Genomic DNA, 25,848 nt, shown 5'->3' with positions numbered 1-25,848 from the left:
CACACAGAGGATCCAAGCTGGAGGACCAGCGCCTCTGGCAAAGGCCCAAGTGTCTCTAAATCTGTTTTCTTATCTGTAAAAGGCAGATAATAATAGTACCTTCCTCATAGGATTGTTCGAAGCTTAAATAGAACAATGGATGTGAACGTGTATTCATTGATTTACTCCTTCATTCATATTTTTTATTTACTCGTAGATATTTATTGAACCCCGACTGAGTGCCAAATGCACTAGTGGGCCTAGGGACAGAGCCACGAAAGCTCAGCCAAGGTCTCGGCTCTCATGGAACTTGTACTGTAGTGTGGAAGACAGACTGTGAATGTGTTTTTAAAAAATCCTGAATTAGGGGCTCCTGGGTGGCTCAGTGGGTTAAGCCTCTGCCTTCAGCTCAGGTCATGATCTCAGGGTTCTGGGATCGAGCCCCACTTTGGGCTCTCTGCTCCGCAGGGAGCCTGCTTTCTCCTCTCTCTGCCTGCCTCTCTGCCTACTTGTGATTTCTGTCTGTCAAATAAATAAAAAATGAAAAATAAAATTCTGAATTATCAGATATGGTAAGGGAGCATTAAGGGACAATTAAACAGTGTGTGGTGATAGTAGCTGGTACAGATGGTTGGAGCGCCTGCCTGAGGAAGCCACACCTGAGCTGTGGGAGATGCGGGGGTAGAACATTCCAGGTGGGAGAAACAGCAAGTGCTGAGGGCCCGGAGCGGGAATTCGTGTGGGTGTTCTTGAAGCAGAAGGGAGGCCAGTAGGGCCAGAGCACAGGAGGTAATGAGGGGGGCACAAGCAGGGGTCACAGAGCCCTCAGATGGATATTCATCCTGACAAATAATATGCCATAACCATGTTTTCAGATACTTTTATTGTTACTCTCACCATGTTCCTTCTTCATGGCAAATTTTCCGCCATCCTGGGAGAACGGGAGTTGGGATTTCCGCACTTGTTTTACTCTATCAGTTTCTAAGGGAATTCCTCCACCTGGCAGTACAGGGACGCACCTGCTTCTTGCATTCTTCGTGAAGGAAATGGAAACCTAAGTTGCTTTTAAAAATCTGCTAGAAGTACCTGTTGTAATTACTATGCCACCCATAACAGGAGTTTATGTAATTATTAGTCTGAATGGCTCTGCTCATTATGGTATGAATTCTTAATTTGCAAATGCATCACCAGATCCTTGATTGGATTCCCTTTTGACCGTGAAGCTAAGGACATACGTTCATACGTTTCCATGGTTGAAATTCTTTTGTGAGAATCACTGCTGCTGAGGAAGGACAGGTATAGAAGGGTGACAGGTAGGGGTTAGCAGGTGGTTTCCAAGGAATGATGGCTCAATAGGAAGGGAGCAGGGGCACCACTCTCCAAAATGTGCTGTCAGGAAGCAGCAGTCTTTGTCTGTCGTACCGGAGAGGAAGGAGTCATCTTGCATGATGCATTGAGCCTACAAAGCTGGGATGGCTGAGTTTTAGCTTGGAGGAAGGCTCTGGTGCCACTGGCGTGTACGATGGCTGGTCCTGTGCTGGATACTAACTTCTTCGAGTTTGAGAGGAGGGGCCCAGGGCTTTTGTAGGGGGCATATGCTTCTAGGCTCCTGACCACCTCCTTCCTCAGAGCTTTGGCCTAGGAGCAGGGACACGTGTTTCCTAGGTAACTCCCCGCCAAAACCTCAGAACTTGACCTTATTTGGAAATAGAGTCCTTGCAGATGTAATTAGTTAGGCTCACATGAGGTCATACTGGTTTAAGGTGGGCTCTACTTCGATGACTGGTGTCATAATAAGAAGAGGGACATTTGGAAACATGGAGACACACAAAGAAGAAAGCCACGTGACAAGACAGGCAGAGAAATATGTCTCAGGCCAAGCAATACCAAGGACTGTCGGCGGCCCCCAGAAGCAAAGAGAGGCATGGATTCAATTCTGTCTTAGAGCCACAAGAAGGGACTGATCTTGCTGCTACCTTGATTCTAGACTTAACAGCCTCCAGAATTGTGAGAGAATAATTTCTGTTGTTTTAGGCCTCCTGCTTTGTGATAATCTGTTTCAGAAACCCTAGGAGACTAACACACACTAGAGGATCAGATCATTAGGGCAGGGACAGTACTGTTTTATTCACTTACACTCAACGTGTACTAGGTATTTCACATAGATCACGTGTTTTGTTGATTGCTTATTATTTTGCTTGACATTTTCTCTTTCTCAGCATTAATCCCTTTCTGTCAGTGTGTGTCTAGGTGTGTCATATACACACATTATTTTTCTTTGGATAAACTCTTTGGAAATAATTGCAAGCATCATCAATGGTACATCATCCCTAAATACCTGAGTTTGCATTTTTTTTTTTAAAGATTTTATTTATTTATTTGACAGAGAGAGATCACAGCAGGCAGAGAGGCAGGCAGAGAGAGGGGAAGGGAAGGAAGCGGCCCCTGCTGAACAGAGAGCCCGATGCAGGACTCGATCCCAGGTCCCTGAGATCATGACCTGAGCCGAAGGCAGCGGCTTAACCCACTGAGCCACCCAGGCGCCCTGAGTTTGCATTTTTTAAAAAAGATTTTATTTATTTATTTATTTGACAGAGAGAGAGAGAGAGAGAGATCACAAGTAGGCAGAGAGGCAGGCAGAGAGAGGGAGGGGAAGCAGGTTCCCCGTTGAGCAGAGAGCCAGATGCGGGGCTTGATCCCAGGACCCTGAGATCATGACCCAAGCTGAAGGCAGAGGCTTAAGCCATTGAGCCACCCAGGTGCCTGGAGTTTGCATTTTCTAAGAACAATGGCAATCTCCCATATAACCAGGAAATTGTTAGCAAACCTAAGAAATGTGACACTGATACAATGATCTTATCTAATATATAACTTATATTGTCCAAATTCCCTCAGTTGTCCCATAAATGTTCTTTATAGCTATGTGTGATTTTTTTCTTTTTTTTTTTAAGACCGTCAAAGATTCACATATTGCATTCGGTCACCATGTCTCTTTATTCTCTTTTTGAATTAGAAGGGTCCACTTTGTTGTTGTTTTTTACCACACGGACCAGTGTGAGAGCCAGCACCAGTCAGCTGCTCTGAAGAACAGTTGTTCTCAAAGTGTGGCCCTCAACCAGACCCATCAGCATCCCCTCGTCTATTAGTCAAGGTTCTCTGGAGAAACAGAACTGCTACTTTGGATTTTGATGTTATCCTTCCTGTGTTACAGGCTTAATACACATTTGTGTGTCTTTAAAGGGTATGGGGAAAATATTGTTAAGAGTTGCTTGCTTTTGCGTTTTATAATAAAGGTATCTTTTTTGGTTTTTATTCCATCTCACATTATGTTCCTTATAAGTATCAATGTTGATGCAGGCACCTGTAAATGACTCATTCTCACCGCTCTGTGCTCATCTGTTGTGTGACTCTATCACAATTTATTTAGCTGTTCTCCACAAATGGACATTTGGGGTTTTCCAGTTATAGACATGATTAGTAGGAGAGTCCTGTGTTCATGTGTGAGAGTTTTGCTAGGGCATGGCTTCCCGTACCTGCCTGACAGAATCACCGGAAACACTAGATAAAACTGTAGGTTGAGTAGGTTTGGCCTCAGAGAATTCTGTTCCAGAAGGTCTGCATTGGGAGCCAAGGATCTGTTGCTCGTTGGTTTTAGTTTCTTTTTATAAATATTTTGGATATTAATATTATCAGGAATTTTTTAAAATATTTTTTTTTATTTATTTGACAGAAAGACACAGCAAGAGAGGGTACACAAGCAGGGGGAATGGGAGAGGGAGAGGGAGAAGGAGGCTTCTTGCTGAGCAGGGAGCCTGATGCAGGGCTTGATCCCAGGACCCCAGAATCATGACCTGAGCTGAAGCAGACACCTGATGACTGAGTCACCCAGGTACCCTACATCAGGAAATTTTAAAAATATACAGTGACAACAGTTCTCAACCTGGCTATTTATTAGTATCTCTTGGGGTGACTTAAAAAAAAAATAGTTATCCTTGACCTGGCTCTGGCCCTGTGGATTCAGGTTGAATTGGTAAGAGCATAGGTATAGTTTAAAAGTTTATTGGGTGATTATAATAGTCAGGTAAGACCAAGTGCCTGGGGCAGTGTTGCTCATCTGGGGAGTAGTTTTGCCCCTCAGGTAGGGTTACCAAATAAGATACAGAATGCCCAGTAAAAGCTGAATTTTAGATGACAATTTTTTCATGTAAGCACATCCTAAAGATTGCATAGGAATACATATATTGAAAATGATTTGTTGTTTATCCAAAATTCAACTTCAACTGGGCAAACTGTATTTTTATTGGCTACATCTGGCAGCCATACACCCAGGGAATGGTTGTCTGGATGCATCTTTCCTTGTCACAACTGAAGTTGCAAATGCTACTGGCATCAAGTGGGTGGAGGCCAGGAAGCTGCTAAATGTCCTAAAATGCATAGGACAGCCTCTCACAACAAAGGATTACTCCGTCCAGATGTCATTAGTGCTGAGGTTGAAAAACCTCGTGCTAGTATATATACTTCCATTTTAATTTCATCCTCAGCTTGAGAAATGCTTTAGCACACTTGGCTGGCGGTGGTCTAGTGGAATGAAGGAGCTTCCTGGGCTTGGAACAGTCCTCTGCCCCAGCCTCCTTTGAGCTAAACTCACATCAGCAGAGATGCGACAGGCCGCTCCATTGGAGCATCCTCTGGTCCATCTCTGGCCGGGAAGGGGCAGGGAATCAGATGTTGTGAGCAGGTGGCACCACAGCTCCTCATTGAGCACCACCACTGGACACTGCTGCGAGAGAAGCATTTAACCTAGCAGAAAATGATTTTGGGGAAGGTACAAAACAAGGAGTTTTTTCATGCTAATTTCATAGATGCTCACAGTACTCTTGCGCGGCATCTTGAGTCCTCCATTATTAAAGCTGTTCTTAATTAAGGTGATTTATGACCTTCAAAGGGGCCAGGCCAGAAAGGGCATTGTTTTTGTGGTTCTAAGCAGAGTTTTTCAGCTTGGAGAAACATAATGAGAACTCATAAGTTAGCAGAGCAGTCAGTAAGACCCCTTAATTCTCGGCAAGCCCCTGATTGTGCATGCCATGAGCCATTATTTAATCTCTGCAACCCGGAACTCAGCCGAACTACAGTGGCCAAGTTTTAAAATGCTTCCTTCATTCACCTCCTGTAGTCTCTTTGCTTCTTAGCCAAGATTTCCAGAAAGTTGTAGAAGAAGAGGGTGTTCCCAGGATGGAGGCAGGGGAGCTGACTAATTTGACAATTTAGGGAGAATTTTGCTGTTTCTAATCAAATGGTCCCATTCGGCCAGTGGGTTCTTGAAGAAGGAACTAAAGCTTGATGAAACATCAACCTGAGAACGCCAGCCTTTTTTCGATAGCTGAGACTATTTTCTCAGACATTTCTATCCTTGGAACCAGGAAAGAAAGAAGAAAGATACTTCTGAGAATAATAATGATAACAATATCAATAGCTAAGTTTTATTGAGCAACTGTCATATGTAAACTCTGTGAAAATAAATTTCTAAGTCACTCTGTGGGTACTGTGATGGTTAATCTTACGTGCCAGCTCCACCAGGCCACAGACAATTCAGACATTAGGTCAAACATTATTCTGGGAGGGTGTTTTTAGATGACAATAACATTTGAATTGGTAGAGTGAGTCAAACAGATTGCCTTCCCTAATGTGGGTGGGCCTCATCCAGTCCCTTGAAAGCCTAAATAGAACAGGCTAAGAGGGAACTCCTCTTGCTTGACTGTACTGGGATATCAGTCTTTTCCTATCTTTGAACTTGAACTGAAAAAATGGGCTCTTCTTAGGTCTTGAGCTTGCCAAGCCAGACTGGAATTTATACTACTGGTCTACCCTCATGACCTCATGGAACTCTAATAACCTCTCAAAAGCCCCATCTCTGAATACCATTACGTTGGGGGCTAGGACTTCAACACATGGATTTTGGGCAGTAGGGATATAGAAACATCAAATCCATAGCAACAGCATCCATTTCTCTAGCAGCCATCCTTGTTTAGATAAAATTACAGGGGTGTTTTCCAAGAGGAACATTCTTTGTTTTGGGGGTAGGGAATAAGAAACCAGGAAAATTTTTTCAAAAATCCAAAACAGAGTTTCTTTATTTAAACTTATAAGGAAGGAAGAGAAAATTACACTGTACATCTAAAGCAAAAACAACATTGAGACCGGATTGAACTTTAAGGATATATAGGGAATGGCAAATTTCACTCAAAAACAAAGATCCTTGGGGCTCCTGGGTGGTTCAGTCAGTTGGTGTCTGCTTTGGGCTCAGGTCATGATCCCAGGGTCCTGAGATTGAGCCCCACATCCTGCTCAGTGGGGAGCCTGCTTCTCCCTCCCTCTCTGACTGCCGCTCCTTCTGCTTGAGTTTTCTCTCTCTGTCAAATAAAGAAATAAAATCTTTTAAAAAGACAAATAAACAAGCAAACAAACAAAAAACCAAAGATGCTTGAAGATTCTAAAGAAACCATCATTGGCTTCCTTTCCTAACTCTTCATCAGGCTATCCGCAGGTATTCTAGATGGAAAGGGCCCCAGGGTCTACTAAGCCCTTTTATCTATATTATTTGATTTAACTCTTACCACAGCTCATTTTTCAGTAAACACATTGATACTGAGAAGAAGAATGTGATTTAAATCTGTCAGATTTCGTGTTACTCCCAGCCTATGCTTCTCCCATATGTCATTCTCCTTTTTCTCCACATCAAAACTTAGCAAATATGGAGCTGTGATGATGTCATCTTCAAATATATTCCCCACACATAGCTATAACTATATTTGCAATTAAACTATGTGCATTTCCACCCCCTTTTTTCCTTTGCCTTTTTTAGTGTTAATCAAAGATTCATGTCTTTCATAGAGCAGTTATATCTCTGAGAACCTTCTAGCTCCTATGAAGTATTTGGGGGGTTCAGAAGTAATCTGATTTCTCTGAAAGAGTTTTCACCCTGAAGACCTCTAGCCCCACCTCCTTCACTATTCTGTCACTGTTTATCAACCCAACATGCTGAAAAGCCAAACATCCCTTTGATATAATCAGACCCTTTTATGCAGAAATGAAGCCAAGAGACTCTTCTTCCCAACAGAACAGCATTTCCTGGAACATGAAGATCAATGGTATTGATAGACTGTTGATAAAGTGTTGCCCATAAGCCCATTAAACAGGATGTGAAACTGGAATTGTGGTCAAAGGCCGCATCCTGAAGTGGCCAGAAGCCAGGAGGACCGAGAAAGCCACTTTCTCCACGCTTTTCACACTCACAGCACCAGGGTGGTCCTGGAAGGGGAGAAGGAAGCTTGAGAAAAGTGTTTTCCAAAAAGCATTTCTGATTTCCCCCCAACTTTCTGGCAGAAGTGGTCATTCATTCTTATTCACACCCCCTCCCTAAGAATTTTGGGCTTTCTTCTCTTTGGGCACATTGCATTTTACTTTATTTAGCATCACTTAATAAAACTTGCCTCAAAGAGCATGCTGAGCGTTTTACATTAGTTGTTGCATTTAATCTTCCCAAGAATCCAATTAGTGGTTGCTATTTATTATTATTCCACATTTAACCTCTGTTGAAACTGAGGTGCTGGCATAGGCTTCCAAAGTTACTGAGTGACGAGATAGAATCTAACCTCGGGGGACAGGACACAAATACTTAACTCCTATATGAAACTGTATTTGTTTGCCTTGTTAGGTTCTTCCCTTCTCTTTACCCTTTCCTATCATGTAGGTAGATTCAGTTGCTTCAAACAGAAAGTCCAAGTAAGAGTAACTTGAGTAAGGTGATCGTTTATCTTTCTCTGATGTGAAAGAGATTCAGAAGCAATCTTTGGTTAGTATGGTGGCTCCATGAATGTACTGGGGACCCAGATCTCTGTTTCAGAATCTCTTCTGTGTGGCTCTAGTCCTCATGGTATGAAACAGCATTTGGAGATCCAGCCATCACGTCTATGTTCCAAGCAGAAAGACAATGAAGGGATAAGGAAGGATGCATTTCCTCCTTTTATAAGACTTCCCTAAGGTACATATCATATTTCCATTCATAAATCATTGGCTAAAACTTAGTCAGACCCATTCTTTACAACTAAATCTTTGGCAAGGCCCTCATCCCATCAAGGCTGAGCTATGACAATAGTTTCCTAACTCATTTCCCTGGTGCCTGTCTCTTTCTGTTCTAATTTTTAATCCTGTACTGCTGTTAGGACAATTTTCTTTGAACAATGCTTTGTCATCCCAGTCCCCTGATCTGAAGCTTTCCCATGAATCCTCTTTATCTGTAAGATTAAGTTTAAATTCCATTTCCTGCTCAAAATGCCTATTCACTTTCCCTTTATGTGGCCTGTAGATCCCCTTCTCCTTTTTTCTATTCACATTATCCCTCTGACTAGAGTATCCTCACCTCTTTGTCTCTGTGGGTCTAAATCTCATGTTTCCTTTAATAACTTTTACAAATCCCACATCATTCTTCATTCATCATTGAACATATGTTGTTCATTGATATAAGGCACTCAGCACAGTGGCTAATAGAGATTAGAAAGTGACTATTGTTATTATTAGTGATTATAATAAAAAGGGGTATTAGTGTGTATGGTATTCCCAACCTCCAGATTGGAAAGTTTATCAAATCCTTCTCAATAATCCAGAAACTAAAGTTATGAGAAGTAAGAGATTTTATCAATAATGGTAATGATGTGTTCCCGTGGGAGAAAGAAATTATTTTTACCTGATAGAGCTTCTATTTGGGAATCTAGCCAGGGATCCAAGCTCAATATGCTCTTCAAATGCTTGGAAAGCAAGTGCGTTCACTCCGGTCTTGAATTTAGAAAGTTTTAAGTTAATAAGAATAACATTTTACTCATTTACAATTGCATTATTTATCATCAACTGCAATATATGTGAGTTCATATTTGAAAAAGTACATTACAGCTTTAAAAGACTTTCGAGATCTTCATGTTTAAGCACATTTTGGATACTCATATCAGTCAGTATAGGTTAGGTAATGCTGCCATAATAAATAAGCCTCAAATCCAAGCAGCTTAGTATAGCAAATGTTTAGTTCTTGCTCACATTACATGTCTATTGTGGGCTGGTCGTAGGGTCGATCCAAGGTGACAGAGCTGTTATCATTGTACCATTGCTGGCTGCTGGGTGAGAGGAGGAGAAGTGAGCTCTGGAAGGTTACACACATCAGCATTTAGACATCTGTTTCTTTCACCCAAGTCATTGTTTTCATGTTTATTTGTCTTTATGCTTTTTCTAGTTTATTCTTCGTTACTAAGATGTTTAAAATTTATAATTCTCAAATTCTTTCACCTCATTTCTAAGGTTTTCTAATGCCGATTTGTGTTGTTTTCTGTATATTATATCACTTTCTTAATGCCTTTGGGTGTGTTTTGAAATAGTGTGTCACAACATTGCATCTTACTTTTGACAATATCTATCTGGCCTGCTTTTGTTACCTGTAGGGATTTTATTCTCCTTATCCTTGATTTGTTTTCTTTTAATAAATTCATGTGAGATATGCCTATGATTCTTTTCTCTTGCTCATATTTTAAAAGATTTTATTTATTTTTTTGAAAGAGAGCGAGCAAGAGAGAAAGCAATAACAGTGGGGTGGGGAGCAGAGGAAGAGGGAGTAGCAGACTCCCGGCTGAGCAGGGAGCCTGATGTGGGGCTTGATTCCAGGACCCTGTAATCATGACTTGAACTGAAGGCAGATGCTTAACTGCCTGAAACACCTGGGTGCCCCTCTGTTACTCATTTTTATGTGAGATTATATTTCATGAAATTTTAGGAAAAGTCTTATTTTAGGTGGCTTTTCTAATTTCACAGAGCTCCCTCTTAAGCCTTGTTCTTTCCATATAGTTTTTAAAAAACTGGCTAGCTCTCTGTGATGGTCTTTATCCTTTTCTCACATTTCTCTAGACTTTCTTCTTCCTTCGCCCCTTTTTTATCTTCTCAGCTCACATCTGACAATGTCTTCTCAGTGTGGGACAGTCATGAAAGCAGCCCTAATTGGTCAGTTTTGGGGTTTACAAAGACTAGAGTGCTTCAACCCCTTCTTATCTTAACCAGGGAAACACTGTACTCAACCACTACTGGATTAGAAAATCTCTTCCCTAATTTCAGCTGCTGTTCTCAAGTTGGCATTCAACACATTCCAGTGACTGTCAGCTGGTCATATTGGGGATTCTCCTTTTGTTAAGTCTGTCACATGACCTGTTGTTTCTTTCCGCTTCCTCCCACATTGATGCTGGTAGCATACCAAGTGTTGGGGATGTTGATGGTTTGCTCCCACCTGTTTATATCTTGTCATTCACATAGATACTTTATTGTCATAAATACTGTCTATTTTTTACTTTCATTCATTACTCTATTTTTAATGTGAGGATTTTGGAAGAATCAGGATTTATACCAATACTGCTGATGACATTATTTCCAGAATTCTAAGTAATATTAACTACATGTTTCTGATGGGGAATCTCAAACTCCAAAGGATAAGTGGCTTGCATGTGGCCACTCATCTTGGATTAAACCAAGGCAGACTGCTCTTTTGGTTATGAGGGTATATTGTTGCTATAAATAATGAACATTCTCTAGTTTTTAATCCAGATATGTATGCGACTCATCACAGTTCCAACCTTGAGTTGCTTAAATAAGACAGAAGACTTGTCCCTTGGGATGCTTGGGTGGCTCAATCAGTTAAACATCTGCCTTTGCCTCAGGTCATGATCCCAGTGGCCTGGGATCATGTCCACCTTGGGCTCCATGCTCAGCAGGGAGCCTGCTTCTCCCTCTGCCTGCCTCTCCCCCTGCTTGTGCTCACTTGCTTTTTCTCTCTCTCTCTGACAAAAAAACAAAACAAAACACACACACACACACAAAACCCAACAAAACAACAACAACAAAAAACCAATCTTTTAAAAAACCCCAAAACCAAAAACCAAAACAAAACCTTGTCCTGGGTAAATTTAGAGTCTGTAGGAAGACAGGCATAGAACCAGCCAAGTCAAAGTAGTACCTGCCAGACTGTAAGAAGAACTAAAGTTGGATTAGAACCTGGCTCATGTGCACAAAATATTGTGTTATAGAGCTCTTTCTTTTGTTTAGAGAAAGGACTCTATCAAATTGACTAAGAGGACAACAATGGTAGAAAAAACTTGATGTCCATGATTCCATAGCCACATTTTCATTTTCACCAGCAGTTAGTAGTCATGTTGCTGTGTATTCATTTTTCATTCTCTTTTAGAATTAGTTTTATACCCAGATGTTAGCTAGTTAGTTAGTTAGTTTGTTTGTTTTCCTGAACCAGCGCATTTACCAGGTGGCACCTTTATTCTGGCATGCTAAGTGTCTATCCCGAAGGAGGTTTCCTGTGTGAGGGGACACCTTGATGTGCCTTTCCTTTTTATGAATGTATCTTCTCTATTCCATGGTTCAGCTGTGCATTGGTTAAAATTGCTAGGCATAGTGCTGGCTTCAGGAATGAGGCAGTGAACCAGACAGACCAAATTACCTTTCCTCAAGGAATTTTATCACGATGGCCAGTACACAGACCTTTGAAACATATCTCTGATTGTGCCTAACTGATAGTACCTAACTGGTTGTGTGACAAGGTATTTAAGGCTCACAGAGGAATCCTCATCATATGAGAGGAAATGATATCACGTTGGAAAATTATCCTCAGCAAAAGAAAGGTTTGGGGTTTCTACAGAGGAGGTATGAGTGTAGAGAGCAGATGTGCCTGGCTTGAGGACCCCTGATCTCAGGAGGTTTCAAGGCTGGAAATGTGCCTCAGTCGTTTTCTTCTGGTGTCAAATTATGTGTTGTTCTGGGGTGTTGAATTTTTCATGATATAGAAACACTGTGTTTTAGGGAAAGCAAGGAACTAGAATAGCATCAAAAGTTAGACTCTGATGGTAATGCTCTGGGGTCATTGGATAAGTTACTTAATCAGACTGGTTAAGTCAAAGTTCCCTTCACAGTAAAATGGCAGTTATGCTGCCTCCCCTGAGGGTCAGGGTCAGAAATGAGTATATGACGTACCTCTGTAATCTGGAAAGCACTCTATACCGTTTTGGATTTATCTTTTAGATTTATGTTGCTTTTGTTATTGCTACTTCTATGGTGGTTAATTTTATGTGTCAACGTGACTGGGCCACCAGTTGCCTGGGTATTTGGACAAACATTATTCTGGGTATTCCCAAAGGATGTTTTTGGATGAGTTTAACATTTATATAGGTAAATGGAAAAAAGCAGATTGCTCTCTTCATTGTGGGTGGGGCTCATCCAATCAGTTGAAAGCCTAACTAGTATAAAAGTTTGACCCTTCCCTAAATAAAAGAGAATTCCTACTACCTGACTACATTTAGACTGGGACAAGGTTTTTTTCCTGCCTTTGGGCTTGAATTGAAACATTGGCCATTCCTGGATTTTGAGCCTGCCAGCTTCTGGACTGGAATTACACCATCAGTTTTCCTGCTTCTCAGGCCTTTGGACTCAAACTGGAACTTACACCAGTGGCTCTTCCAGGTCTCCAGCTTGCTGACTCACTCTGCAGATTTTGGGACTTGTCAGCCCCCATAATTGTGTGAGCCAATTCCTTGTAATATATCTCTTTCTAAATATATACATTCTATTGGTTCTGTTCCTTTGGAGAACCCTGACTAATACAGTTGCTAAGTGGATTCCTAGAATAAATATAATTTCCATAGGCCATAAATGGAAAACAAATTCAAGAATCAGCTTTAAAACTAGACGATTTAGGGGACCAGCAACAGCGCATGATCTGAACAGTGATGGACGGATTTCTCTGTTTCAAATCTGCCATTCATTATTCAACCAGTGCCCGAGAATCTACCATTTGTCCCTTCAAGTATTCCAGAATTCCCTCTTAAAATGAGATTGCTTCTGGGAAATTGAAAGGGCTTTAGCCCTTAGGGCAAACCTTTTAGCTAAGAGTAACCCTGTTATAGGATGATTGGATGAGATATGGCATCCAGAATAACTGGCTGTAAGGAATTAGGCAGAGGACCAGGGGATAGCTGGTCAGGGGATGGAAGGACATTCTCTTCACCATTAGCCTCCAGTTGGCTCAAGACTACCTACACTGTACTGATTCTTTAGTGACCTTCCCATAGTGGGCTGTGCCTTGTTCTTAACCTTTCCACTCTGGAGGTTCTATTATTTGTCATATTTCTAGACATTTTGATGCCTGAGTGGAAGAGAGGTCTTGTCTTCAAGATCAGCTTGAAATGCTTCTGGAAGTGTGTGCAACACTAACTGCATTCCCCCAGCTCTCGCCCAGATGAACACAAGGCTTTGCACGAGTCATCATTCCCATTGGCACTGTATATGCACAGAAAATGAAAATGGGTGAAGCATACCAGCCTCCAGGCAGGGTTTTGAACAGGTTGGCTCCCCTGAAATGCACATAAGGTATGTGGCAGCAGGTCGAAGAGTGAACTGACTGTCCCTTGTAAAGTGATGAGACAAGAATATTCTCTCCTACTTTGTGATAGTGACAAATGTGATCACCTAGACTAAGGGGTGGTGGAGAGAACTTGACTCATTCTTACAGATATTAAGTAGGTAGATGAAAGAAGGGGAGCATGGGAAAATGCTCGGTGGATTCTAAGATGTGCATATTGATTAAAACTTCAGGGGTGCCTGGGGGGCTCAGTGGGTTAAAGCCTCTGCCTTCGGCTCGGGTCATGATCTCAGGGTCCTGGGATCGAGCCCCACATCGGGCTCTCTGCTTGGCGGTAGGCCTGCTTCCCTCTTTCTCTCTGCCTGTCTCTCTGCCTACTTGTGATCTGTCTGTCAAATAAATAAATAAATAAATAAATGATCTTAAAAAAAAACCCAAAAAGCAAAACAAAAAAAACTTCACATGTCCCTGATGGTTTGGAGAGAAGAATTTATATCATGGATGAACTCTCTTTCCTGACTCTGGTCACCAACTTGCTCTTTTCTTTTCTTTTTAAACTTGCTCTTTTTTAAATGTTGTTTCCTTAAAACCTATACTCAGTACCGTTTGCAGTTTTGTGCCTATATCCCTTCCCACCCTCCTTCCTTCATTTGTAGCAAGACTGAGGGATCTGTCTCTTCCACTAGAATTACGTTCTGTGAACTTAGGGCTGATCCATTCTCAACCACTGCTGTGTCTCCTATACCCTGCACTGGGTAGGGCTCAGTAAATACTTGTTGATGGACAGATGAATGAACGAATGAGTAAATAGCATGGACTCTCTGGGTCATGTGGACCTATAATTTAATCACCAGCTTAACTGCTGACTATAAAACCCTGAGTAACATTAGTTTAACATCGCTAATGTCTGATTTCCTCACTTGTAAAACAGGATTGATAGTAGCACCTACCTTATAGAGTTATAATTCAGGTAAAATGAGATGGATGGGTATAAAGACTTAGCCCTGTGGCTGGAAGAGAGTAAACTCTCAATCATTTTTGTCTCTGTGGCCATGCTTATACCTCGGTATGCTAGCTAAATTCTGTTTAGGTTTCAGCTACTTCAGTTGTCCCTGAAGTGGTGGGAGCTGCAAAGAGGAGGGGCTGGAGTGTCGGGAGTAACTTGGTACGGGCTTATTTCCATTCACGGAGAGAAACTTAACCTGTTTAAGGGCGATTCACCTCAGCCCACGTCTTACCTTTACTTAAAGACTTCATCATTCATAAGTGTTTGTGTGTACAGGAACTTTATCATTTAAAAGTAAAAACCGAAACTCCAAAAAAAAAAAAAAAAAGGTTATCTGTCCTTCTTTTTTAATGTTAAGCCAAAACAACAACAAAAAAGTGCCTTTGATGCCTTTGTTGTTTAGTACTTAATAAATCATGGCACATAATTATGTTGATAAATTCCAACAGCCTAGCCGACTCCTCTTTCCTGATGCCAGCATGGGATGCCCCTGATAAATCAATCTCGACTTCCTAACTGCATTGCTATCCTGCACGGGATCTGCTCTGTTCCTCCCTCTCAGTATGGTGGGGCAATACATCACCCAAGCCCTTCATCCTTCTTCCATATCATTAGAGCAACAGCTGGTTCTGATAATGCATTAATGTAATACATCAGGGAGCTGGGTGCCTGGCTGCTACATTACTCAAAAGCTAATGTGATAGTGAAGGGAAAATCCTAGTGTGCTGATAACTCCCAAAGTTGGGGTTTTGTTTTATACTTTCAAGCTTGGCACTTGAAACTTCAGGGCCCAGATTTTCCCATTTACAATCTGTTTTCACGTGATTTGCTAAGTTTGTTTTTTTTTTTTTCTGAACCAGTTTCCTGAGTCCAGAAGGCTGCTTTATTTGTGATCTGTTCCAAGTTAGAAGTCCTAATGTCACAGTCACTGCTCTTTGCCAGGTTTTGAGCAGCTCTTAGTGTAAGTTAAGGTCAACATCACAACACTCAGGTTGGGCTCCAGGTTCTGCAATTCATTGGTTGTGTTGTTCTGGGGAGAGCGGTTGTATGATTGAAGGAGATGATGTATGTCAAATGCTCAACAGATAGAAGTAACTAAGTTAAAATGAACTATTATTATTTGTCATTATTTTCTAGCCCACCATTCACCAAATGAGGTATCCCAGAAGGCTCTTGTTAACAAGTAGTGTAAAAGAAAAAATAGTTTTGTGGATACATAATTTAGGATATATTGGATTGAAAAAAATCACATAGGCTTTTTTACTGCAGGACTTATCAGAGTCTTTAACATACTAAAGCAATTTATGAATTTGTGTGTGTTCTAGAGAGGGATAAAGTAAACATTGTTTTCCAAACTATTTAGCTTTAGAACCTCCTTTTAAAGAGTGGGGGAGTGAGTGATGCCCCTAGAATAACACTGGGAAATTTGAGTGTGATTCAATTCTCTTAAGGCCATTGACATCTTGGCCAAGACAATAAAGCAAACAGATGTAGAATGGGGCCAGAACTCAGGACTGCTGAAGCTCAGATTCTTCTCTTCTTCCTCAAACACCTGTGCTTTTCAAAGTGTGACCTATGATCACCTCTATCAGGATTGCCCAGGGAGAAGATGGGTGGGAGCCGGGACTTCAGTGGGCACCTCAGGCTTATGCATCAGAGTATCTTGGGTCACAGTTTAGGAATCCTAATGGCAACAAGTTTCTCAGGCAATATTCTTGTAAACTGAACTCTGGGACCCACAGATTAGACCATGCTTCTTTGTAACTGTGTTATATGGGCCAAACCCATGTGATCACGCCTTCCAAAAACTCTGGGGACTTTGCGAAATGGTTGTTGCTTGCTGCTTATGGCCCTCTGCAGGCCCTCGTGACTCTGGAGAAGGTCTGTATCTCAGGAGAAAGCTGGAGGCATCTGTGGGTTTTCACAGGCCAGCTCACCACGCAGCTGCTTCCATAGAGACCCCTCCCTGCCCTCCGTGGTCAGTGCGAGCACCCCTTTCCTGTGATCCCTGGTAATGCTCCTCCAGGCAAACATGCACCAGGAGATTAGCTTGAAATGGAGAGACTACTCCCAGCTCTGCCAAGTCACTCTGAAGAGAGCATGACAATGCTTTGGTTTCCATGACGACCAGGTGACTGTAAGCTCACCTTTGGCCCTGGAAACAGCCTCCAGCTTCTGGGAACAACTGAGAGTCTGCTGCTTATTATGAGAGGGAAGCACACCGATAGGGAGGGGGGAAAAACAGCTGCTGTTTCAGAAACAGGTTCAGCTGCCCGTTTCTGAACTGCTGGAAAGTTAGAGAAGCATGCCCCAGCAAAGATGCAGAAGGTCCAGCAGAACCTCCTGCCAAGAGAGGTGCATATGGGCAGGCAACCCCTGCACTTTGCAGTCAGATCTCAGTGTAACCCTCTCTATGGCAACAGTCAACAGTTAACATTTGTTAGTTTGTTATTTCCTTCTTTGTATTCCAAGGGAGGAAACATTCATTCAGTGGGGGAGTAGTGACTGTTGAGGAGTTGATACCACAAGAGCCAATGAACTGACCATTTACTCTGTGCAGGTGTCTTATATGTATTACTCCCATTTAATTCTCACTTTCTTTCAGGTAAGTTTCCTGATGAGGACATTAAGGTGCAGAGGTTCAGTTAGGCTTAGGGGTCACATGCACAAGTGGTTTGTGGTGGAGCTGGGCCCTGAACCCAGATGTAATGGAGCATTAAAAAGAGCCTCCTGAAAAAGTCTCTGATGAGCCCCACCCATATGCACCCCCCCCCCAACTTTGACATCTTCCTCCCTTTGAAAAGCAGGAAATTGCCACTTCAGCCATCATATACAATTCTGTTTATTTAGCTTGGGACATCAAAGTCAAGGGCTCAAATGCTTTAATGCCTCTTACTACTGTTTGCATCTTCCTGGCTAAGTGATTGTCCCCTGGAAATTGGCTTCTTCCCTCCAGCAGAATCTGTGACCAGGCCACCGCCTGCAGAGTAGTGGGATTCTGGGGAGCAATCCAGATGGTAATGACTTCCCAGCCAGAGGGCACCTGGAAATGCAGATGGTATTGATGGGCTGGGGAGCCTCAGGGTGAAGGAGGTCATACTCACTCTGGTCCTGGAGTGACAGGCAGGAGACCTTAGAGTTGGTCACCCTTTTTATCATTTCATCATTGGTCAATGGGTAGAGATGCCTCTGAAGCCCTAGCTCTTGGATGGGGAGAATTGAACTAGATCAGCATTTCTCAAAGTGTGAGGGATCTCCAGTTGTTTTAAAAAGGTATTTGAGGGGACGCCTTGGTGGCACAGTCAGTTAAGCATGTGACTCTTGGTTTCACCTCAGGTCATGATCTTGCTGTCATAAGGTGAAGCCTCACTGGGGAGTCTGCTTCTCTCTTTCTCCCTCTGCCCCCTCTGCCCAGCACTCTCTCTCTCTCTCTCTCTCAAATAAATGAATGAATGAATAAATAAATAAGTCTTTAGAAAATAAAAAGGTATTTGGGATAATTTCTGATGGGACACAGACCTGGCATTAAATAACATTGAATCATATAACGAGAAAGTTTTACTTGCTTCATTTCTTCAGGACGTCCCAAGGAGGGACTAGCAGTTGGATACTCTTATGTACATCTTTACCACCTCTCCACTTCTTGATAGTGTCTGCTTTTAGCACCAGAGGGGACTCCAGACTCAGAGCTTTGGCTGGCAATAGTATCTCCTTGCAATTCAGCATGGTTTTGTCCTTGTGTTTTGTAACTACCTTCTACATTTGACAAGGTGAATTTCCATTTCTGGAAGTGATTTCCATTTCTGGAAGTCTGGAAGCCATTAGTATTCTTGGGAACTCATTGGAAATGTGACTCAGACCCTGCCCCAGCGTATACACATGTTCACAGGATGCCCAGTGCTTCCTATACTTTTGATAGCAGTTTAAGAATCATTCATAAAAGAGTTTCCCCTGTTTAGAAGCAATAGTTAAGTAGAAGAAATGGGCCAACTTAAGAAAAAATATGACAAATAATAGTAAGGTACAGCAACATTATGGAGGGGCAACAGGAAAGACAGGGTTGGTGAAGGAGTGGGTTAAAAATTGGGCTGTACAACCAGAGAGCTGTGTCAGCACAGATTCTGGGGCACTTTACCCTGGAGAGACTGGTTCTGTACATCTGGAGTTGTGTCCCTGAACCTGTTTTTGGGGAAAAAATAAAATAAAATAAATAAAATTTTAAAATAAAATAAAATAAATAAATAAGATAAAACAAAATAAAATTTAAAAAATCTGCCCCTCAAATGTATAATGAAATATGGATGGGATTGTTCCTTCTCTCCGAAAGACACATGTTGTTACTCTAAAATAGTGGTCCTCAGCTAGAAGCCCCTCAAAGGGTGTTTGACAATATGTGAGGTTATTTTCATTATCACAATTGGAAAGCTGCTACTAGTGGGTAGTGGGTCTGGTGAATAGAGACCAGAGAGGCTGCTAAACATCCTAAAATGCACAGAAAAGGCCCTACACAAAAAATTATCCAGTCTTGAATGTCAGTAGAACCAAGGATGAAAAACTGTGGTCTAAAAAGGTTTTTTGTTATTTAAAGTATCTAAGCCCAGATCAATGAAATGCCAGATCACCAAACATCTTGACTCCAAACACTTGAGTTTTTATCTCATGAAGCATATAAGCCAGGGGCCTTCCCCAGTATCAGACCCCATAGCCCCCTCTAAAATCATCACGCCCTACTACCTTTACCCCAGCACACTCAGCTGCAACCCCACTGGTCTCCATGTTGTTTTTGGAATAGTCCAAGTATAGACATGTTTCCACCTCAGGGTCTTTGCACATCGCTTAAGAAAAATCCCTCTTGTATCCAGAGTTCCCATCCACATTTTCTTCAAATGGGCTTCTGTTCAAACCTCATTTCACCATCAAAGCCTTCCTGCCCATCTTGTCTAATAAGCAACCCTTTCTTTAACTCCCTTTTCTCCTTTCCCTGCCATTTCTCCTTATAGAACTTACCTTTGGAATGGATGTTTGTTTCTTGTTCCTTTACTAGAATATAATAAGTACCACGAATGTGTCCTCACTGTTATATTCCAAATTGTAACTGTGTCCGGCAAATGAGTGCTTTAAACAAGCAATGAGTGAATGAACAGATGGATAAATAAATGGATGCCTGGATTGCAGTCCCGGGGAGTCAGTGTCTGGTGGTGTCCCTTTATGCCTCAGTTTCCCCCTTTGTCAGGTGAAGGTATACAGATGGCCGCTAGGGTCCATTCCAGCCCTAATGTCTGCCAGCGTGGCTTCTTAGTTCTCACCTGCATCCCTGTCTCTCCAGTTAACTGCCTGCACCCTCCCAGCGCCACCCTCCATTACCCCAGATGCCTTCTGTCAGAGCTGAGAGGCCTCCGGGAATTAGGGATGTCAGAACTCCTCAGAAAGTGGCAGATCCATTGTGTGAACCACTGAATTGGGTAATTAGGGAGGGTGGCACTTCAGTCGTTTTAAAAGCTTAGTGGGTGGGAAGAAGAACTGTTCCCTGACAGCTACTGCACATCCACTTCGAGGTGCAGCTTTTCCTTCGGAAAATCTGGTTTTGTCACTGAATAGTGCTTCATTGCTCTTCAAAGGACTGTGTGAAGAAAGGGGATAAGGGCTGGGGGCCTGGCATTGACTTGTGGACCTCTTGCTTTAAGAGAGGAGGGTGATGGGGGTAGAGAGGAGGCTAGCCTCATAGCCCCAGTTGGGAAGTGAGGCACTCTTGGAGTAAAAGACACCAGTCTCGTAGACCTGGATATTGGCCCATAAGCTCAAGTGCTCAGGAAACATCTCCTTTGTTCTTGATAACCAATTTCATTTCTGACCCTGAACTCTCGTTCTGCTGGACTAAAGAAAACTTAACCTCCATCCTGCTTGGGGTTCCCCCACCCTGAGGGGGTCATAAGGTTCAGAATGAGATTGGATTTGATTGTTGCTTGCACTCCTGAAATTATGAATGTTCTAAGCAGTGGTTCCTAACAGGGGCAATGATGAAGTCCCAGAACCTAAGTCAGGTTCGGTGGGGTGAGGAGGTTCGGAGCCGACGACTAAAGAAAGAATTCTTAAGACGTTATTGGTGCAAAATGGTGGTTTATTAAAGCATGGGGACAGGACCCGTGGGCAGGAAGAGCTGCTGCCCCGGGTTGTGAGGGGTGGTTGGTTATATACACAGGAGTTGGGTAGGTGAGGACAAAGGGGTGTTCAGAAGGGCTATTGGGGCAAAGAATACTATCAGGATATTGAAGGCTTAGTTGCTATCAAGTAAAGACAATTGAGAGTCTCCTGGTGGAATGTTACATTCCTGCTATCAAGCATCCTTGTTAATGAGATTTAAGTTTAGAAGAAATTTAACTTTATTTACTTTTCCTTCTACTTCCACCTCCTTCGGTTTTTATGGAGGGGAGGGTAACATTAGGCTTGAGGAACTGAGTTCTGTGTCTTTGGAAATTGGGCTAACTTCTTTGTTGTAATCTCAAGGAAATTTGCAAACCAAGGGAGACTCCTGTCTTGCAGGATTGTGATCTCAGCAAGTTAACTATTTATCATTTTATGGCAGTCAGGGGTGCCTGAGGAATGCTACACATATGGAGGGGAGCGGATGAGGGGGGGTGCAAGGCGCCAGCTCTTGCTTTGTCCTCAGCCAGCCTCCTGCTCCCTCATCAGCAAGGCTTGGAGATGGGGTTGGGGATCAGGGCCTACCTACTCTAAGATGCTCAGCCTTTCCTACCCCTCCTCCTCCAAGGTCCCCAAGCCGGGGATATCTTTCTTGTGGAGAGAGGGATGAAAGCCTCATTTCTTTCCTATTCTCCCAATATATTTGCCTCTCCCCGTATTGGGGTTTATGCTTTTAGAGACAAAAGACATTGAGGAAGTATCTATAGTAATCTTGACTTCCCTGAAACAATGAGCTACTTAAATGGAGGGAAAGAAAAAGGAAAACTAGAGAGAGCAGAGGAAAGAAAGCATCCATTAGTTTCTCAAATTATTATCTAGTCTTGGTAATAATACTGAACCATTACATACTGAAGGACCCCAGGTCAGAACTATAGTATAGCCTATAAGTTTTAACATTCTTTTTATAACCAGCTTATGCTAACTAAGAAACTGTGGCCAGCTGACCATAGATAAGGGAGTCAGCAAGCAGCATAACAGGATAACGAATAGCAAAAATCTGTGTTTAACCCAGCTGTTTCTGGCTTCTGTATAATAATGCTTCTAATGCTTTGCTAAGAAATGAAAAATTGCTTAAACCCTCGTTCGCTGTATAATCAAATAAAGTTATACCCTTCGCCTGTTAAGAATTTCCCCTACTACTAAGTAAAATTGATAAGGGTTGCCTCCCGTACCAAGGCCGGAGTCGTACGGTTCAGCACGTACGCTAGCTGGAGACGTGTGGTTCAGCACGTATACAGATAAAGGTTAGAAACGTGCAATTCAACACGTACCCTCTACTGTACACTACCTGAACGGTGACTGGCCAGAATGTATGGTTGGTTTTAAAGGATTGGCTACCTATGTGTAGGCCTTACTGTAATGCTTTGAAATTACTGGCTAGAAAAGTGAGGGCTCTGATGTAATGGACTGTAAAATTCTATATTAAGGGACTCCCGAAACAGATTGGGGCTCTCAGACACTGACCCATCCCTCGCGGATTTCATGGTCAAGTGTCCCTGGGAGTCCGAGCATGCCCGAATAAAATCCTCTTGCTTATTGCATCCAGTGGTCTGTGAGTGCGTCCTTGGGTGCGGGTCCTCTAGGGTCTTTCAATACTAAGCACTCTCGATAGGGCAGGCACTGTGTTGGGGCCCTTGGAACACCCTTAGGAGATCATAATAGAATACTTTTTTGTCATCTTACTGTGGGTCAGCACAGGGCTGGGCTCTTCACCTTTATTAATTTCATTAATTCTCCCTGTACCCCTATGAGGTGGTTGCTATTATTATTCACATGTCGCAGATGAGGAGATGTGGCGTAAAGGAGTTAAGTGAAGTGTCCAAAGCCACACAGACTCATAAGTAGGAGACCTGACATTGAAACTGTGCTCCAAAGCCAGAGCACAGGCTGGCTCCACCAGCCTCTCAGGTGAGGTAGAGTTGGCTGCCTTGCCTGGGACTTTCCCAGTAGTGCCCTCCCTCTGTCTTGCCAGTTGGGAAGCTATTTGTAACTTCTAGGCAGCTGCACACACCTGACGTCTGGGAGCAAATTGGTCCCAAAGGCAAAAATCCAATGCATAGTCAGCTACTGCAATGGTTCAATGGGAAAAATGAAACACCTGGCTGCCTCTGGGGGATGCTTAGCAGGCCAGACACTCCACAGTCCAAACAAGGATGGCTCAACAATAGCCATTATATCTGGGAAGCATGAGGTCAAGGCAATTTTCTGTAGACTTAAGGATCAATTAGTATCCACCAATATACAATACAAGAGGCATTCCTTTTTATAGAAATAATAGCACCTTTTTTTTTCCAACCAGAAGACTCTCCTATTTTTCAATTGAAATTTTTATTGAGATAATTATAGGTGTACATGCAGTTTTAGTAAAGAAAGAAAAGAAAGAAAGAGGGATGGGGTACTGTGTTTGATTTATACAATTCCCTCCAACGAGATCACCATTTTGCAAAACTATAATGTAATCTCTTGAGATACTGAAGAGTTCTGTTGCTACGAGGATCTCTTCTATAACTGCATTCCCCTCCCTCTCACCCCTAGTCCCATCCCTAAAACCCCAGCAACCACTAATCTGCTCTCCATTTCTAAAATATTGTCATGTCAAAAATGTCACAGAAATGGAATCAGATGGTAGGCAACTTATAGGTTTGACTTTTTTCCCCTCAGTCCAGTTCACTGCCTGTTTTTCCAAGTTGGTGTATCCATATCTATAATTCATTCCTTTTCATTGCTGAGTAATATTCCATGGTATGGATATAACAGTTTGTTTAATCATGTATATGCTGAAGGGTAATTGGGCTTTTGGGGGGTATTATGAGTAAAGCTGCTATAACGTTCAGGTAAAGATATTGCTGTGAATGTACACTTTTCATTTCTCTGGGATAAATGCTCTTAAGTACAATGGCTCCATTGTGTGGCGATTGTATGTTTAGTTTGTAAGACAGTGTTTCAAATAGTTTTCTAGAGTGATTGTATCATTTCACATCCCCAAAACCAATGTATATGTAGTCCATTTTCTCTTCGTCCTTGCCAGCATTTTGTATTGTTGTTGCTATTATTATTATCATTATTATATTGCCAGTCTTATAGTCGTGGTTATATTTTATTATGGTTTCCATTGACATTTCCCTAGTGGCTAACGATGTTGTACATCTTTGCATGTTCTTATCTGTCATCTGTTATCCTCTTTTTTTTTTTTTTTTTTTAAAGATTTTATTTATTTATTTGACAGACAGAGATCACAAGTAGGCAGAGAGGCAGGCAGAGAGAAAGGAGGAAGCAGGCTCCCTGCTGAGCAGAGAGCCCGACGTGGGCCTCGATCCCAGGACCCTGAGATCATGACCTGAGCCGAAGGCAGCGGCTTAACCCACTGAGCCACCCAGGCGCCCCGCATCTGTTATCCTCTTTGGTGAAATGTCTGTTCATGTCTTCTGTCGATTTTCTAGTTGGATTATGTTTTTCTTTCCCTGTTTATTTTTGAGAGTTTTTTCTATATTCTTGGTATTATTTCTTGTCAGATATGTGGTTTGCAAATACTTTTCTATCACTTTGTAAACTGTCATCTCATCCATTTTATAGAATCTTTTATAGAACAAAGCTTTAATTTTGATGAGGTCTGGTTTATCACTTTTTCTTTTACGGGTCATGCTTTTGTTTTAAGTCAACAAACTCATTGCCTATATCTAGATTACAAAGGTTTGTTCCTATATTTGTCAAAATATTTTCTAGTTTGGGATTTTGCATTTGCCTTTTCTTTCATTTATTGCATGCGTGCATACGAATTTCAATTGTTTTAATTCCATTTGTTGAAAAGTATTTTTGGAACCTTTACTGTGTGCCTGACAGTGAGCTAAGAAGCACTCTTAAGCCCTGTTTCATATATCTTCATAACGATTCTACAAAGTGGGAACTGTATTCCAAGTTTTATAGCTGTGGAAACCGAGCATCAGGGAGGTTGCTGGATTGTCCTGAGGACATACAACCAAAGGCAAGTCTCACAGCAGCCTCACTCCAGTCCATAGTCCTTCATCATCTCTAGTTTAGTTCCTGAGTATCTCTGTGTCCCCCACTTCATGCCAGAAAATTCAAACTTGCTTCAAATCAGTTCCTACCTTGGGCCCTCTCTTTGGGCTGTAGCTAAATCTAATTTTCAGGAGGTGCAAGTGTAATATAATATGGATTATCTGTTCATCATTTAACTCAGGGAAGTCTTTTCCCCCTCACTAATATCCATGATAAAGCATATGCAAATGTCTGTAATTGAACATAATTAAAATAATGAGAGTTGAAAGAATGTGATATTCAAAATAAATGCAATAAGGAGTTGGACACAGCCATTATCCTAATTCAAAGTGATTACTTTATGATAACATTATCAGGGCCTCTAATATTTCTGTCTTTAATATAAATTACTTACTTTGGGGAGGCAGGTGCTCTCTGATTGGGATGGATTCCTGTCCTAGGTCTATTTACCAGTCATTCCACACTCCTTCCTGAAGGAATGATGGTGCCATTCTGGCCAGAACCACAGGTGTTTGTACCTCCTTGCCACCCTGCCCAAGCATAAACCTTCCCTGAGATAACTAAGAGGGTGCAGTGGGATCTGACAGCCTGGTATCCTTTTGGGCACATATAAAACCCACCCAAGAGTAAGTACGTTGAAGGAATCCAAGACCAGGGGTTACATCCAGGGTGAGCCTGTCACTGTGCTATTCTTAGAGATTTGCTGTCTGAGCACTTCATAGGTATTTCCTTGCTCTGCCTTCTCTCAAGTGTTTTATACAAAATTCAGCTTGGTGCGTAGTCATAGCTTACAGAGGCTTAGAAATTAGTGCAGCTGTTTAGTGGGTGAGAGGGTATAATATACAGAGGACAGTACTCGGTTTTGGATGGTTATGCTTCAAATCTCACCTCTACCTTGGACCCTTGTGTGATCTTGGGTGAGTTACTTACCCTAACTGGTCTTCAGTGTAATTTTCTTTACATGGGAAGAGAAAATTTAAGATATAGGGGTTTTTCTTCTGAAATTAAAGAATATTTATATGAAGACCTTAGCATTAAACAGTGCTTAACAAACGGTGAATGTTGAATGTCACAGAAAACAGAGACAATTTTAAGTGTTTTGTCCAAAGTTAGTTGCTGCAAGAATTGGGATTTGGGGATGAGAATATGAGATTGTGGGCTCCTGACTCAACAGAGAGGTTCATTGACTGGGCAG

General features: G+C 42.1%; 1 pseudogene; it reads left to right on the top strand.

Moving 5' to 3' along the window:
* LOC131820036 (uncharacterized) overlaps positions 1–25,848 on the top strand; it is a 1,501,545-nt pseudogene that overhangs the window by 557,296 nt on the left and 918,401 nt on the right.

The sequence above is a fragment of the Mustela lutreola genome, chromosome 17 (genome assembly GCF_030435805.1).
Source record: "Mustela lutreola isolate mMusLut2 chromosome 17, mMusLut2.pri, whole genome shotgun sequence".
Lineage (NCBI taxonomy): Eukaryota > Metazoa > Chordata > Mammalia > Carnivora > Mustelidae > Mustela > Mustela lutreola.
The sequence above is the reverse complement of the archived record's forward strand: the minus strand, read 5'-3'. Positions and strand labels throughout refer to the sequence as shown.